Consider the following 18554-nt stretch of genomic DNA (forward strand, 5'->3'; position numbering starts at 1 on the left):
CAAACTTTCATCCTCCAACTTTCTCAGGGCATCACTTTAGTTAATTAAGTCAGAAACCTTCAAAATCTCCAACTCTCACTCAGTGAAAAACATTTTTTGTGGGTTCCACGTGTTGGATAAACTGCCTGTTAAAGTTTAAGCCTCTTAGGAATTACCTTATTGTTATTTGTTGGGAGTTCCATAAAATTCTAAGAGAGATTGACAGTTAGGTGCTGAGACATGTTTACCCTGGTTTGAAATCCTAGAAGTAGAAGACATGGTTTTGTGATAAAGGGTCAATTATTTGTAACTGAGATAAGAGGGAATTATCTTCATCTAAGGGTTTGTGAATCTCTGGAATTCTCTACCCAAAGGGACTCTGAATGTTTAGTCATTGAGTATACTAAAAGGTAGGATAGAAATTTAGGGAAATCAAGGGAATTAATGTTAGGAGTAAAGGAGAAATTGAGGTCCAATCTCAGCACAACCTTCCCCAATGGTGCTGCATATTTGAGAGGCCTTATAATCTATTCCTGTCCCCAAGTTTTACACACTGTTTACAATTGCACTCATGTGTCAGCTTTGATTATGCAGTTTGGGATAGGGTTTGAACCCAAATTTACTGACTCAGAGGCAAAGTGCAATCAATGAAATGTTATTAGGAGCTGATGTACCAGTTGTTTCAAAACCTCTATAACTATTACAGATAGTAACTGCTGAAAGCAGCTAGAAGTGTAGATGAGGGATCAGTGTCATAATTGGTGATCTGTTTAATTATAAGGCCTTGCAAAAGTTAATATTGCCAGTCATATTATAAAGAGGTTTTGAATTTTGAAAACATATGAAAATAACGGACATGAAAAGACCAATCGGTGCACTGAACCTGCTCCATAATATAGTAATTCGATTGTAGTGTTTAAAAGGCATTTGGATAAGTACATGAATAGGAAAGGTTTGGAGGGATATGGGCCAAGAGCAGGCAGGTGGGACTAGTTTAGTGTGGGATTATGTTTGGTATGGACTGGTCTGTTTCTGTGCTGAATGACCCTATGACTCTATATAACCACAGCTACACTATAGGACTAGTTAATTTCTTATGATGTTTGGTAACCAATCCAAAATGTGCTGGAGAAGGTGGTATGATGAAGAAAACATGTTTCCTAAAGGAGTACAGAAATTCAGATAGGATGTCCTTGTTGACCAGTGCCTGTACCACCTGGTAGTTAGCCAAAAGAGGTAGCAAACAAATCTCTTAAACTTATCATTCACCTGTTTTAGAGACTTGTTCGTGAAGGGTTCATAGCCATGCCAATTATGTCCATATTCAATTTTGTCCAAATTCAATTTTGTCATTAGTACACTTTCCAGTTATGATGAGTTTTTAAAAAAAAATTAGTGTTAGATTTATTGGCCATTCCTAATTGCCTTTGAACTGAGTGGCTTGCTAGGCCATTTAAGAGAACAATTAAGGGTGAACCACAATATTGTGTGATTCGGTCACATGTCTTTCAGATTAGGCAAGCATGGCACATTTCCTAAGGTGGCATTTAATGGTCACCATTACTGACACTAGCTTTAAATCCAGATTTTATTACTCAATTTAAATTCTATGGGTTGTTATGGTGGTATTGTTATGAAACCATGCATCCAAATGAGAATCTTGATTATTAGTCTAGTAACATCACCACTGCACCATCATATTGCCGTATGGAATGAATTTGAAACCCTGATGGATTTTTTCCCCCATTAGTCTGGAAATGAGGACAACTGCAGTGCTGAGTTCAACTATGTTGACACAAACTAAGAAATCAAACCTGGAACTTACTTGCACTTGTGGCAGGTAATGACTCAACTACATATTTTGGGGAAATTCCAATATACCAATTAAAACAAAAGATTACTGGATGTTCAATACCTTTCTGAGTCAGTTTATCTGAATAAATCTCTCAACCCTCAGTACGAAGTGGAAATATCAATCTCCAGTGTTAAATTTCAGTGTTTTACATGCAATTGAACAAACCAGCAAACAGTTTTTTTTCTATTTCAATACTATCCCTGCAAAATGTGAAAGCATTACAAGCCCAAACTTAAAATTCACAGAGAAACAATCTTCTGACAGCCCTGGGTGCAATTGTAAGTGGTGGTCAGGAGATTCTGAAGACATGGTTGGTCATCCTTGAGCCACACTGCACAGTACCCTGTTTCAACACAGCTGAGACTTCATCTGGAAGGAGCAGAAAAGTAAGAGATCATAAAAAATCTTCAGAACAATATCAAGATAAATGATCAAAAGATGAAATATGGCTGTGCATGAGTGGTTTGGAGACAGTTCACTCTATTCATTTCTGGGATGAAGAAACTATCTTGTGACAAAAGATTTGATAGACTGGGCCTTTACCCATTAGAGTTCAGAAGAATGATAGTTGATATTATGAAAAAAAAATCCTCGAGGGGTCTTGCTCCAATGGATATCATAAGGATGCTTTCTCTTATAAGGGAGACAAGAACTATGGACCACATTTTCTAAATGAGAAATCTCCCTTTTAAAGACATGTATGAGGAGGTTTTCTTTCTCTCAAGGAATCATTAAGTTTATGGGGTGGAAGACAAGAAAATGCAGTTGAGCCCACAACAAGATCCACCACAATACTTTTGAATGGAAGAGTAGCCTTGAAGGGCCAAATGACCTGCTCCTAAGTCCTGAGTTTTGACTCCAGAGTTACCCTTTTCCACAACTCCCCTCTGCAATTGCTGTTGTAGCAGTATGAAGAGCGTGCAGGAGACTCTTAATATCTCTAGATTCTGAATCCACATAGTACACCCACTTTACACATTTACAGTGAACAAGGCATACCCTAGTGGGAGATGTTGAGTTTCCACTTAGATGCAGTGGTAAGTGAAGGAAGAAGAAATCCTTTTGAGGGCACTTCAGTGGGTCTGAGTAGTTAATTGCAGTATGAATTTTGAACATGTATGCATTTTCAATCTTTTAGCTTCTGATGTCGTCTCATTTCTTCACTAATCACTCTAATTTTCTTACAAGAAAGCAATGCAACAGCCTCCCCCATTACAATGAGATGCTGCCCTTTCCTGAAGAAACCTTTGAATTCCTCACTGCGTCAATAATGTGCACACATTCACTCATAATCCAGCAAACCATAGACCTTGAATTTCTGCACACAATCAAAGTTGCATAGGCAGTGTTCAAGGATCCACAGTTTGTCCAATAAGTCCAATGGCAGGATATTGAACATGGGGCAGCCACAAAGTTGGTGCTGCACAAGCAATTGATTAAAACTATGCTTAACGGTCACAGGTGTGCAGGAGCCAAAGGTCGTCTTCCTGGTTGGGGTCTCCATCACCAGGCAAGCCAATCTTCGGATATCAGCTAGGAAAAGCTCAACTGAGAAATTATTTGCACTATTCCTGGGATGGAGGTATAGTGGGAAAGTGTAGACATTTCAGCGCATTTGATATTGAAAGTTTACTCATGGAGAACATATAACCATTGCAAAGGTACAGTGTAGAATCCTAATATACTACAGGATTCTAAGGGGAGAAAGGGAAGAATGAGGTTAATGGTATAGGTAGAATGTCATGGATAAATCTTCCTGGAGCTGATGGCTCCCCGATTAACCTGCTTGTTAATGGACAGGTGATCCAAAATATTGCAGCCCTCCATGAGCCCATTTGCAGGAGTAGCTGGTGTTAGGCTTGACAGTTCATGCAAAGCTTCTATATCTCTCAGCTAGGCTTCCTGCTTTGAGGTTGTCACGTCCACAGCAGAGAGAAGAATAGGTTTGCTTTTGTTCCAAATAACATCGGGGAGACTATATCCTAGTGATATTATCTTTGGACTGTAAACCCACAGGTCCAAATAACGTTCTGGGGACCTGGGTTCAGCAGGGAAAAAAAAATCTGGAATTAAGAATCTCATGGTGACCATTAACCCATTGTAGATTGCTGGAAAAACCCATCAGATTCACTAATGTCTTTTGGGAAAGAAACTGCCATCCTTACATGGTCTGGCTTACATGTGACCAGACCCACAGCAACGTGGTTGACTCTTAACAATTAGAGATGGGCATTAAATGCTGGCCTCTCTGGCAACGCCCTCATCCCGTAAATGAATTTTTTAAAAACATGCAAGACAAAACAGTTCTCAGTCAGTGAATCAGACATGTTATTTAGACGATGCAGTAGCCTGCAGGCCAGTTAGTCCTGTTACAAACAGAACAACAAAGTAAACTTGCTTCCAGGGTGACTAAGCTACATTGACAAGTGGCTGTGAGATTTTCACATGCCTCAGTTGCTTGGTGAACCAAAGCCCTTTGTCTTGGTGTATACGGGGGACCGCTTGGGCCATGTCAGCATATACTCCCTTACTAGAGTAGACCTCCAGCTCCTCCATCTCATTATGTCCCAAGACATCTCCTATTTATCAAGTCAGGATGAGGAGGACATTATAAACAACTATCAATGGTTCACTCTGTCTTGAATCCGTACAGTGCATTGTCTGAAGATCCAGGAATCTGAGTCTCATCTTCAGGACCCATGTGGTCTGCACTACACTGGTCCTTGTGAAAGCATGGTGGTCCTTGTGGAAGCCTGGGTAATACTGTATTTGTCAGTAACAGTCTGTGGATTGGTGACAAGTCAGAGAGTCCAACAGCATAGACAGGCCCTTTGGCCCAAACTGGTCAGAGTGGAGGCCTGTGACCAGCCACAAGGATTGGTGCTGGGTCCACTAATTTTTGTCATTTATATAAATAATTTGGATATGAACATAGGAGGTATAGTTGGTAAGTTTGCAGATGACACCAAAATTGGAAGTGTAATGGACAGCAAAGGAGGTAACCTCAAGTACAGTGGGCCTTGATCAGATGGACCAGTGGGCTGAGGAGTGGCAGATGGAGTTTAATTTAGATAAATGTGAGGTGCTGCATTTTGGAAAAGGAAATCAGAGCAGGACTTTTACACTTAATGGTAAGGTCCTGGGAAGTGTTGCTGAACGAAGAGACCTTGGAGTGCAGGTACATAGTTCCTTGAAAGTGGAGTCGCAGGTAGATAGGATAGTGAAGACGGTGTTTGGTATGCTTTCCTTTATTGGTCAAAGTATTGAGTATAGGAGTTGGGAGGTCTGTTGCAGCTGTACAGGATATTAGTTAGGTCACTTTTGGAATATTGTGTGCAATTCTGGTCTCCCTCCTATCGGAAGGATGTTGTGAAACTTGAGAGGATTCAGAAAAGATTTACAAGGATATTGCCAGGTTTGGAGGGTTTGAGCTATAGGGGATGCTGGATAGACTGGGGCTGTTTTCTCTGGAACTTTGGAGATGGAGGGGTGACTTTATAGAGGTTTATAAGATCATGTGGGGCATGGATAGGATAAATAGGCAAGGTCTTTTTCCTGGGGTGGGGAAGTCCAGAACTAGTGAGCATAGATTTAGGGTGAGAGGGAAAATATATAAAAGGGACCTAAGGGGCAATTTTTTGACGCAGAGGGCATGTGTGTATGGAATGAGCTGTCAGAGGAAATGGTGGAGGTTGGTACAATTACAGCACTTAAAAAACATCTGGATGGGTATATGAATAGGAAGGCTTTAGAGGGATATGAGCCAAGTACTGGCAAATGGGACTAGATCAGGTTGTGATATCTTGTCGGAGAAAGTGAGCACTGCAGATGCTGGAGATCAGAGGCGAGACTGTATTGCTGGAAAAGCACAGCAGGTCAGGCAGCATCCGAGGAACAGAAGAATCGATATGCCTGGAGAATCAGGCATAAGCCATGATGGACATATTATGTCCATCAATGCTAACGCCATTTCCCTGCACTTGGCCCATATCCTTCTAAACCTCTTCTTTCCATGTATTTGTCCAAATGCCTTTTAAATGTTGTTAATGTACCCACCTCAATTACTTTTGCTGGCAGCTCATACCATTTGCGTAACACCTTCTGTGTAAAATAGTTGCCCCTCAGGTTCCCTTTTATTCTTTCCCCTCCATCCTTAAACTGATGTTCTCCAGTCCATGATTCCCCAACCCTAGGAAAAAGACTGAGTGCAGTCACCTTGTTCATGCCTCTTATGATCTTGTAAAAGTGTATAAGATCCCATCCCCCATCCAATCTCCTAAGCTCTAAAGAAAGAAGTCCAAGCTTGTCCAACCTCTCCCTCAGACCCTTGAGCCCTGGAAACATCCCTGTAAATTTCTTCTGCACTCTTTCCAGTTTAATAACATCCTTCCTATAGCACGGTGACTAAAACTGAGCACAACACTCCAAGTATGGCCTCACGAACTTCAAGTACAACTGCAACATAACTTCCCAACTTCTAAACTCAATGCTTTGGCTGATGAAGGCCAGTGTGCCAAAAGCCTTCTTTCACTTCCCTGTCTACCTGTGACTCCACTTTCAGAGAACTGTACACCTGAACCCCGGGGTCCCTCTGTTCTACTACACTCAAGGCCCTACCATTTACTATGAAACTCCTACTTGATTTGACTTTCCAAAATGCAAGACCTCACACTTATCTATATTAAAATCCATTTGCCATTTCTCATACTTCCCCAGCTGATCAAGGTCCTACTGCAATTTCTGGTAACTTTCCTCACTGTCCATGATACTGGCTATTGTAGTATCATTTACAAACTTACTAATCATGCCTTGTACATTCTCGTCCAAATCATTGATATAGATAAAAACAGTAATGGGCCCAACACTGACCTCTGAGGTACACCACTAATCAGAGGCCTCCAGTCCAACAGGCATCCTTCCACTATTACCCTCTGCTTCCTACCATCAAGCCAATTGTGTACCTAATTTGCCAGCTCTCCCTAGATTCCATGTGAGTTAACCTTCCAGAGCCACCTACCATGAGGAACCTTATCAAAGTCCTTATGGAAATCCATATTCTACTTCTACCTCAACCTTCCTGGTGATTTTATCAAAGAACTCGAACAAATTGGAGAGGCATAATCTCTCACTCACAAAGCCATCCTGACTAGTCCATATATACATGTCCATTTTGGTTCCTGAGGGGTCCTATTCTCTCACTTGTTATTGTTTTTGCTTTAATATACTTAACAAACTTCTTTGGATTCGCCTTAACCTTCCAAGCAAGTGTCATGAATTAGGACAACCATCCCTGTACATACTTGGGGTGTGGACAAGCGAGTGGCTGGCTGGCACCTGAGAGTTTTCCAGAATTAGGTCTCATGTCAACTCTTTGTATGACATTTGCATGCCTACATTACCTGTGGTCACAGATGATCTGCACCTACATGGAATGAAACCGTTTTGTATTCATGAAGACTGCTGGCTACTGAAAGGGAGCCCTGATGGCTACATAGATACAATCAATTTGCGATTCTCTACCTGTTAAATTCTGTAATGGCAGCAAAGTCCCTGTCTTGGTTTCCTTACTTCTGGCATCCAATGGGAAATTATTAAATAGCTGAGCTACAGCAAACAGAAAAACATTGATCTATAAATGCACATGAGTGGATGCCTGAGAGATTTTGCAGAGGTCCCCAATGGCTCTTTGAAGTGACTCACAAGCATAGAAATTAAGACCACTTTTGCTTTCAAGGCAACTGGAATGGGATTCCCTCTTGATTCATAAGGATACAGATGCCCATCTAGCAGATGTAGAAGTTAACTCTCCAGGATAAGCTGAGAAATTGTTGTCATTGATGGTCTGTCCTTACAAAGGTAGCTGCATTAAATTCTGCAGAATCAGTTTTGTGCCAACATTTCATGTCTAAATGGGTCCTCTTCCATAGGCTGTTGTGCCTCTATGGGCTGGTCAATAGCCAGTGCCAGCTCCTGTTGTCATGGTTCTTGTTCTTTCCTTTGGAGGTTGACACATAAGAACATAGGAACTACAAACAGAAGTAGGCAGTTAAGCCCCCTTAGCCTGCTCTGCCATTCAATACAATCATGGCTGATCTAATCTTGGCCTCAACTCTATTTTCCTGTCCATTCTTCATAACTGTTCAACGCATTACTAATTTAAAATCTGTCTGTCTCCTTGAGTAAATTTACTCAGTGTGCTGGCATCCACTGCACTTTGGGGTAGTGAATTCCAAAGATTCACAATACTGTGAGAGAAGTAATTCCTTCTCATCTCTTTTTAAATCTGCTCCCTTATCCTAAAGTTACACGCCTCTCATTCTAGATTGCTCCACAAGTGGAAATACCTGCTCTATGTCTACTTTGTCAACCTCCTGTAATATCTTATACACATTTAGACCTCCTCTCATTCTTCTAAACTCGAGAGAGCATGGGCTTAAACTGCTTAATCTCTCTTCATAAGACAAACGTCTCATGTCTGGAATCAATCTAGTGAACCTCCTTTGAAGTGCCTCCAATGCAACTGCAACCTTCCACATGTAAGGGAGCCAAAAATGTATTGCAATACTACAGGTGCAATCTCACTAATACCTTGTACAGTTGTCGCAACATTTCCCTACTTTCTCTCTTCCTTTCACAATAAATGCCAAAATTCCATTGCCTTCCTTATTACCTGTTGTACCTACTTACACATTTTCTGTGATTCATGCATGAGGATACTCAGATCTCTCTGCACTGAAGCACTTTGAAGTTCCTCTTAATTTAGATAATAAAGTTGCCTTTCTATTTCTCCAACCAAAATAGATAGCCTCATACTTATCCAAGTTAAACTCCATCTGCCAAGTTTTGGCCCATTCACCTAACCACTCCATTATCACTTGCAATTTTTAAAAATTTGGAAATTTGGTTTGAGTACCCTCTAAACCTATATCCAAGTAATTAATCTAGATTGTAAATAGTTAGGGTCATTTTAAAGAACATTTTAAAAGAAGAGACAGGGCTAGATATTTGAGGGGTATTCTTTCATCTAAGATCGAGGCAGTTGATCCCATCACGACTGTGAATCTAGACCTTTGGGAAAATATCTGGAGGAAAACAAAATAAGTCAAAGAGACAAGGCATTGAAAGCATATTGCTTTTATCCTCTGGATGAAACTGCTCCTTTAATGACACAAAATATAAACATATTTTAGTTATGCTGTTTCTGAGCTCTCTGTCCCAAAGGGGACTAAAGTTTTCAAACTATAATTCTCAGGGGGCTGCCTTTATATTTGAAGTAATATGATCCACACTCCCAAACCACTATCTTACACCAAAGTACCACATCAGATAGCAGAGATTCTAATCTGCACAGTAAACTCTGCTATCTCCAGCTGTGAAGTAACTTAGTAAATTTGCTTTGCTTCAGGAGATTAAAGGGAGGAATGCAACAGGAAAAATTAAGCTTACAATTAAAAAATGAGCAAATTTCAATATTTTGAATGCTTGGTCTGTCTGAAATTGATCTGACCTTGCCTAACACAGGTCACTTGAGATAACCCATTGTCGCAGCACTGGAATAAGGTAATTCATCTCAGGTAGTACATGGCTCTGCAATAACCCAGTTGCTGGTCATAGTGAATAGGTGAGCCAAACAGACGAGAAAGGTCCCAGACTGTTTGCTATTCTCAACCTGAGTGATTCTACTGGCCTCAGTATAGAGGGGAGAAAAAAAAAGCTGGATTTCCACTGCAATAATAATGCTGGAAACTTAAGAGTACTGGGACTGTCTAAGCTATGGTGTCTCTCACTATGGCGAGATGGTGGCTGATATTCCACGATGCTGGGCAAGAGACCAGGCTGAGGTATCGCCACGACAGGCTGAGAGGCCGCCATGGGCCATTGAGAAATCGGACAAAGACACTGCCACTCCAGGCTGAGAGACTGGTGTGGGCTGTTGGGAGACTGAGCCAAGACACCACCATGCTGGGCCGAGAGATGCCATGAGCACAGAGAGACTGCCACAGGTCAGACTGGGCTGAGAGGACACCTCACCAGGTCTGTGCTGAGGCTGGGTGTGAAGAAAAGAAACACCAAGGAAGAAGAAAAAAAAGAGAAAAAAATGAGAAAGAAATGAATGGAGCAGATGAGCTCCTACTGAAGCAACCTACTCAGGTGCCATGAGGGATAATGGAACTATGTAAGTATCATCTTCTTAATACCATATAGGGAGTGATACACTACTGTCAATGACAGATGAGGTCGATGTTTCAGGACAGGACTTCCCTTTCTTGTTGGCTCAGCTGATTCTCATCTTCAAGTCAGAGGTATTGATTTTAAAGCTTGCTCCTGGACTTGAGCACATCATCTAGGTTGGCACTTCATATGGCACAGAGAGTGCTGCATTGTTGGAGGTGTCATACGTTAGATCAAAAGTTAAGGTCTGATCTGTATTTTTATGTGGATGGAGAGATCCTACATCATCATCGGGAGGAGATGGTGGCATTCTAGTATTGTTATTCGATTAGTAATCCAGATATCCATGCTATGGGGACATGGTTTTAAATCCCACAATGTTCAATTTGAACTTGGTTAATAAATCTGGAACTAAAAACTAATCTCATGGCAAGCATGAAATAATTGTCAAAAACATCTGGTTCACAAATGCCCTTTAGAGTTAGGAACCTAAGGTCAGAAAACTTTGATCTGACCAACAATCAGCAAAGTGGTAATTACTTAACAATAATCTGCTCACTGTTGCTTGGTTTGAGTTATGCCCGGCCCACTGAGCCCATCCTCATTACAGGTTTGGTCCAAACATGAATAAAAGAGATGAACCCATGAAGGAAAGTGAGGGTGATTGCTGATGACATTAAAGTAGCACTTGAACGAGTGTGGCAACAAGAAGCCCTAGCTAAATGGCAATCAGAGGAAAAACATTCTGCTCCTTGGAGTCATATTTTCCTTTGTGCTGAATGTTTTTATAGTTGTCGATGATCCATCATCTTCGCCACAAGAAATGAGTGTAGGTGCTCCTCAGCTGTTTCATCAGTTATGTTTCCTTCATGATAAGATTAGAATTGGGGGATGATTGCTGATGTTGACACAATGTTTAGCACCATCACAACTACTCAGATACTGAAACAGTCAGTGTACAAACACAACAAGACCCTGGCATGGCCTGAGAAGTGGCAAGTAATATTTGCAATAGACAAGTGCTAAGTAATGACCATGTCCAACAATACAGAATCCAACCATGATGCGTTATTATTCATAGTTGAATCTTGAACTATTAATATCCCGGGGGTTGCCACTGACCAGAAACTGAACTGGACTAACCATTTAAATACTATGGCTAAAGGAGTGTTATTTAATTTTTCTTGATTACAGGGTGGTTGAATAACATTGCAATCATTTTATCAAGATCACAAAACTCCACAACATCAGTAAATAGGACTTTTTTAACCAAGTTCTTATAGCAGTCACTCTGTGAAAAATAAATGAATGGAATGGACTTTATTATGATACCTCTTCATGCATGCAATTATATTGATTTATATTCATGTTATCATAGAATCCCTATAGAAACAGGCCCTTCAGCCCAACAGGTCCACTCCGAAGAGAAGAGTAAGCCACCCAGACACATTCCCCTAACTTTAACCCCTGACTAATGCACCCAACCTACACATCCCTGAACACTGTGGACAACTTTGCATGGCCAATTCACCAAACCTGCACATCTTTGGATAATGGGAGGAAACCCATGCAGATTCCGGGAGAATATGCAAACTCCACTCAGCCAGTTATCGGAGGCTGGAATTGAACCTGGGTCACTGCGCTGTGAGGGAGGAGTGCTAACCACTGAGCCACCATGCCACCCAAATCAAATCCCAAATCAACTGCCACAGAACCTAGGTTGGCAGGAGGCTGGAAGAACACAGCAAGTCAGGCAGCGTCAGCAGGTGTAGAAGTTGATGTTTCAGGACTGGGGGGTGGTGGGTGTTGGGGGAGCTGCAGATAAAGGGTGAGTTGGGGGCAGAGTTGGGGGAGGAATGAATCCTGCAACCAGCCAGCATACCAGCTCTTCCTCCTCACCCATCCACCCTGAAATGCACCTTACCCCTCCACTTCTCCCTCTCCACCTCACCCCCCCCGCACCCCTTTCTACCTTCCTCCCAATCCCTCTTCTCCTCCACACCCACTTCACCATATTCAACTCTCACCCACTGCATGCTATCACTCCCCACCCAAAACATCCTAATAGCTACCCCGGGACTCCCCCAAATCCCCACCCCTGAGCTTTCTGAGGTCAAATGGTCTGTCCTCAGGAAAGGGCTCACGTTCGTACCCCTCTATCCCCATCTCAACAAATTCCAGATCTGCCACGATGCGGAGCTCTTCTTCCCCTGCCTCCGTCTCTGCGCCTCCTTCTTTGACGAAAACTCCTAACCTCCCTCAGAAGACCCCGTCTCCTACCTCCAACCTTCCTCCTCCACTTGGTCACCACCTGAAGGCCTCATACCTGCCCTAGGACTCTTCATTGCAAACTGCCGACATGACATCCGGCCACCTCAATTTATCCACTCACCTCACCCACTCTAACCTCACGCCCTCTGAATGTGCAGCACTCCACTCACTCCACAACAACACCCGGCTCACTATCAAACCCGCTGACAAAGGTAGGGCGGTGGTAGTCTGGAGGACGGACCTCTACATCACAGAGGCCAAACGCCAAGTCTCCGACACCATGTCCCAACTCCCCCTTGCCCACAACCCTACTGCGGTCAATCATGCAATCAGGCAAATCCAAGATCCACCAGTGCCTTCACTGCCTCCAGTGATCTCCTCTCTACTGCCTCCAAACTCATCGTCCCCCAACCCCATATTGCTCAGTTCTACCTGCTCCCCAAGATCCACAAGCCCAACTACCCTGGCTGACCCATCATCTCGGCATGCTCCTGCCCCACCGAACTCATCTCATCCTACCTCAACTCCAACCTCTCCCCATTAAAGGGAGAGGTACTTCCCACCTACATCTGCGACACCAACCACGCCTTTCATATCTTGAACAACTTCCAGTTCCCCAGCCCACTTTTCTTTTCACTATGGATGAGCAGTCCTTATACATGTCCATACCCAACAAGAACAGCCTCCAGGCTCCCCGCTTCTTCCTCTCCAATAGACCCATTCAGTCCTCCTCAACCAATATCCTCCTCCACCTTGCTGAACTGGTCCTCACCCTCAATAAGTTTTCCTTTAATTCCTCCCAATCATGGGAGTGGCCGTGGGTACCCGGATGGCCCCCAGCTATGCCTGCCTCTTTGTTGACCATATCGAACAGTCCCTCATCAGCACCTACACAGGCACAGTACCTCAACTCTTCCGCTGATACATCGATAACTGCATCGCTGCACTCAGGCTGAACTGGAGCAGTTCATTGACTTCACCCACAACTTCCATACTACCCTCAAATTCACTTGGTTCATTTCGGACACATCCCTCCCCTTTCTCGACCTCACTGTTTCCACCTCTGGTGACAGTCTCCAGACAGACATCTCCTACAGACATCCATAACCACCGGGCCTACACCTCCTCCCACCCAGTATCCTGCCAGAACTCCATCCCTTTCTCCTAATTCCTCCATCTCTGCTACATCTGCTCAGACAAGGAGACATTCCACTTCTGAGCATTCCAAATGTGCACCTATTTTGAACAACGTACTTTTCTACCCTCCTTCATTCAGACAGCCTTCCACTGCACGACCTCTATTCCCTGTTCCACCGCTCTAAACTGCCCCACCAACGCAATAAGGACAGCGTCCCCATTGTCCTAACCTACCACCTCTTTAGTCTCTGCATCCAATGGAACATCCTCAAATGCTTCTGCCAACTCCAGATAGACCCCACTACCAAGAATGTCTACCCCTCTCAGCCAACTGCAAGGACCGTTCCCCTGACAGTCCTTAAATCACACCATCCCCACCACTGAACCTCCAGGTACCTTCCCCTACAATAAGAAAAAATGCAAAACCTGCCAGTACACCACCCCCCTCACTTCCATCCAGAGCCCTAAACAGTCCTTCCAAGTGAGACAGAGGTTCACCTGCCTCTCTTCCAACCTAGTTTACTACATCAGGTGCTCTTGATGGTCTTCTCTATTTCGGGGAGACCGAACGTAAACTTAGGGAACGGCTCACTGAGCATCACAACTGGGTCCGCAGAGGCTGACCAGACCTCCCAGTCACACCCATTTCAATTCCCCTAACCACTCCTTTTCAACATGACCATACTTGGCCTCCTTCATTGCCAAATCAAATCAAATCACACTGCCTATTGGAGGAACAACACCTGATCTTCCACCTGAACACCATACAGTCTGGAGGACTCAACATTGAGCTCTCCAATTTCAAATAATCTCCCTTCCCAGCCTCTCCACCTCACTGCCACTGCTCCCTGCCACCAACTGGATTCATTCCTCCCATTAACTAATCAACCCTCCACTTGTCTTCACCTATCCCCACCACTAACCCCCCCAACCCCCCGTCTACCCCTTTGTCTGCAGCTCCCCTCACACCTAGTCCTGAAGAAGGGTTACACCCAAAACGTCAACTTCTACACCTTCTGATGCTGCCTGGCCTGCCGTGTTCTTCCAGCCTCCTGCCTGTCTACTTTGGATTCCAGCATCTGCAGTTTTTCTGTCACAGAACCTAGGTGTCCAGTTAAATGCTGTTATTGTGTTCATTTGCTGTTTAGTTAGAGGTATTCAATTCTCAATTGGTGCTTCTTTTGTCAGTTGTAGGATGTCTATCTATTGCCTGGCTGAGATCAAATAAGTCAACACAAACCAAAACTGAATTAAGGAATGTTCGGGTTTGCAGGACTGTATGTTACACTCTCTAATGCTTTTATTCACTAGGCCTTAGTCATCAAGGAGGAATATTGCTCAGGATATAGGACAGAAAGAAAACTAGTGAAATCATTGGACTGTCAAGTCATTAAAATAGCCACTTCTTGAATTATTTTGGCAACTTGGTATGGCCTTTCCTTAGCTTGAATACCTTTCTTATCAAAGTACATTCAGAACTGTTTGTTATCAAATGCAGGGAAAAATGTGGTGATAAAAGTAATTTTAATTAAATTGCGAGAGTAGAGTAAATGCCACAATTTAGAATTAGTAAATGGTAGTAAATAGTAGTGCAGTGCACAAACCATGCATAATTTAGGAATGAATTGGATTCTGTAAAGGGAGGGGAATCTTCAAATCATTCTGGATTACTAAATTGGACTCTTACATGTATAATTTTGTGATACTAGAAAGTGTGATCAAATCAATTGAATGTATAAGGATAGAAATTGATCTTGGTCAGTGGTGAAAAGTGCGTAGTATTGGAGATATTTTTAATCAACTTGTTCAGAGATGTTTTTAAACACATTTGGAGCAGAAGTTCTAAAGAAGGGTCACTGGATTTGAAATCTTAATTCTGTTTTACTCTCAACAGATAGTTTAGAACTGCCAAGTTCCTCCAGCAAATTTTGTTTTTGTTTCAGATTTGTTTGCAATTTTTGTCAGCAGTTCTTTGTTTTATGTTAAGGCAAATGAGAGGATGCCCTTTTTTCAGTTAAAATGAACTAAAAAGGTCAGCAGGTTTGGCTAAAATTATGCAAGACACTAGTGAGATCGTAGCTGGAATACTATGAACAGTTGTGTTTGCCTTATTGGAGGAAAGACATACTGGCATTGGAGACTGTACAGAGAAGGTTCACAAGGTTGATTTCTGGAATATGAAGGGGCTATATGAGAAGCGGCTGAGTAGGTTGGGTCTGTATTCATTGAAGTTTAGAAGATGAGAGGCAACCTTAATGAAATATACAAGAATCTTAGGATACTCAACAGGATAGATGTGGAGAGGAGAATCTAGGACGAGATGGCATAATCTCATAACAAAGGATCATCCATTTAAAACAGCGATGAAGAGTTTTTTTTCTAATAGTGAATTTGTGGAGGCTGGAGGGCCATTAAGTTTATCTGAAACTGACAGAATAAGATTCTATTCTCTCAGATAGAATAGGTTGAGATTTTTAATCAGTAAGGGTTTTAGGGAAAAGGCAGTTAAGTGGAGTTGAGGTTTATGAGATCAGCCATGGTCTCATTGAATTGCAGAGCAGTTTCGATGGGCTGAATACTTCTTAACAATGTTTCTACTCTTACCTGGTCAAGCCTACATGTGACTCCAGAGGTCCAGTAATATGGTTATCTCTTGACTTCTCTCTTATAATTAGGGATAGACAGGAGATGCTGGCCCAACCAGATTTGCCCACATCCTATCTACGAATAAAATATAAATTAAGGCTAAGTAAGTCAGGAGCTACCAATCCCCTCAATTTTGTTCTCAATCCAGTGTCCTTCTCCGTTGGTCGGACGAGATATCGTTCAATCTCACCTCAACAGTCCATATGACTGCGACACAAGCCACTTTCTCGGCTCTCCCTCTCCAGGAGGGAGACATCAGTCTGTGGGAGTGGCAGCTCTTCCGACAGCGGGTGGATCCTTTTCTTACTATTGGTTATACCTGCTGTCACTCAACTATCAATGCACTCGTCTATTGGTGAATAGGGATGACGTTGACATTACGGGCGGGATTTCGGGTGCTGCCCAAACGGTTGGTTCGCGAGCTGCAGTTCGAGAGCTCGAGCGAAGCAGACAATCGTGAAGGACGGAGAGGTTTTTTTTAAAATTCTGATTTAAAAAAATAAGTGAAGTTCATTTATTTCCACAGATTATAATTCAGGTAGGTGAGAGCATTCGAAAAATACCTGGTTTACGGAGATAAGAGACAGTTTTAAAAAAAACCTTGTTTTTGGTCCATTTCTTAAAGCGGAAAAGGCAGAGAAACCAGGAAGAGAGTCAGACACCGGGTTGGGCCGGCGCGCTCGCCATAGGCAATTTCATTCCTATCAAATTTAAATATATTTTCCTTTTAAGAATCAGAAGTTCGGAGGATAGCCTTGTTCTATCGATTCACTCTACTGGGAATTTTTTTTAAAAATCAAGGTATTAATTTGTAAAATAATCGAGTATTTTTTTTTGGAGTTACTAAGAGCTGGATGGTTAATGCATGTAGTGTAGATATTTTATAATTTTCAAACTCGTGCTAGTCAGGCGACAGGTAACATGGAAACCGCCTTTCGCGTTGCAGTCCGTCTAGAAATGGGCTTGGCTTCCGCTTCTTCGGTTGTATGAACTCCTTATGTGATTTTTCTCAGAGTCCAAAATTCCCTCCTTCCTACAATAACTATTTGGTAAGATTGCAATTAAAACTTGATTACGTCCCTGGAACGTGGAATGCTGGTCAAAGACAGTATTTCATTGATTTAATACAGAGCAGAATAATCGTCTCTTATGTACATAATTGTTCTATATAAAATATTTTTAGTATCATTTAACTTGCACAATTCTGTTCTGTTCCAGAACAGTAATGAAAAGCAGTTTTTATGAAATCTTTAAAAATTTTGAATTCTCCTCATTCTTCAAAATTCAGTCATAGCCCAAGTGCCCATCCCACTATCATTTTAAAAAAAAAGTCAGCACCCTAAGGACAGTAATTGACTTGTTTCTGACAAGTGAAAATTATGGTATGAAATGATATGATATCCAACAATTCATTCCAAAAGTGAAGGCATAAGGAAAGTATGAAATGTAAGTTATATAATTCCTGTTTAAATAAAGAACAAAATTACGTTCAAAGAAAGCATGCTAGTGCATCTCGAATATAGCCTGGAAGTAATGCACCACTTTTGAATACTTTTTTAAAAGATTAGATTTTAGTTAAAAATTTTTAATTGGGTTAATAACATTTTCTCTAAGTTTGGCAATGATGGTTTTAAAAGGGGTAAGTTGAGATAATGTGCACATTATTTACCTGAAAGTACTGCAGATGACTTCATTAAATTGCTTTGCTTGTGTGATAGCTTCTAAAGATCCTTAGGACTTCAGTGCATGAACCAAAACCCCACCCAGTTCAAAGTGTAAAACAGTAATGTAAGTTAAGAATGACTCATGGAGAAGTGTGCTGATGACTTACAAAAGCTTTCCCGTTAGCTGGCTAGTAACTTTTCTGGAATTTGGAAACGTTACTGCTTTAAAAAAGTCTGGTAGTTTATCCTGCCTGCTGGTGAAGCATGCATTTTTAAGAGGCTAAGAATATCGAAACAAGCTTGAATATTTCCGAAATGCCTACTGTGTTGTTTTCTGATACTATGAATAATACAGCAGTGAAATGCTTGCCAAAGATCACTTGCCTCTTGTTTTCATCTCTAATAGTGTGAAATGGAGCAAGCTTTTCCTCCATAATATTTTCAGTCAGTGAAACTTCTGTTGCTCACGTTCTGTCACTAACTTTTATTCACCCATCACCATTGAACTATACTGACTCCTGGTTTTGTAATGCTTCTTTTTGAAAATTATCATCTTTACTTTTAAGTCCTTCCAAACTGTGAATGCTTGATCTCTAGCAGTACAGGCTTCAGATTTCTGCACGCTTCTGTTTGCCTCCAGTTTTTTCATCCCTGTGCCATTTTAACATTTGGCTGCCTGAGCCCTCAACTTTGGAATTCTCACCTTCAGCTGCTTGTCCTGTGTACCTTTTCCTCTCTTTACCACCCACTTCCCTCCAAACTCTCCTTATTTATTTGAGGCACTTTATGAAAACCATCCTCTTGTCTCTCTTAATCCCTTGTATAGCTTG

The 18554-nt window shown here is 42.0% G+C and overlaps 1 protein-coding gene and 1 long non-coding RNA gene across 3 annotated transcripts in view; one reads left to right on the forward strand and one right to left on the reverse strand.

Moving 5' to 3' along the window:
• The window catches only part of LOC140489197 (uncharacterized), a 36979-nt gene extending 20637 nt beyond the window's left edge, over window positions 1–16342 (reverse strand). Inside the window, exons 1-2 of the long non-coding RNA XR_011963109.1 lie at window positions 16251–16342; window positions 16019–16135 (exon numbers count right to left, since the gene is read on the reverse strand). This is a non-coding gene — a long non-coding RNA (uncharacterized lncRNA). The remainder of the gene's footprint in view (window positions 1–16018; window positions 16136–16250) is intronic.
• A 104-nt stretch (window positions 16343–16446) lies between these two features.
• LOC140489198 (myosin-9-like) overlaps window positions 16447–18554 on the forward strand; it is a 166534-nt gene continuing 164426 nt past the window's right edge. For both annotated transcript variants that reach the window (XM_072588474.1, XM_072588475.1), the window contains exon 1: window positions 16447–16598. The gene's annotated coding sequence lies outside the window, so the exon portion shown is untranslated. The remainder of the gene's footprint in view (window positions 16599–18554) is intronic.

This window comes from Chiloscyllium punctatum, chromosome 18, assembly GCF_047496795.1.
Source record: "Chiloscyllium punctatum isolate Juve2018m chromosome 18, sChiPun1.3, whole genome shotgun sequence".
NCBI lineage: Eukaryota > Metazoa > Chordata > Chondrichthyes > Orectolobiformes > Hemiscylliidae > Chiloscyllium > Chiloscyllium punctatum.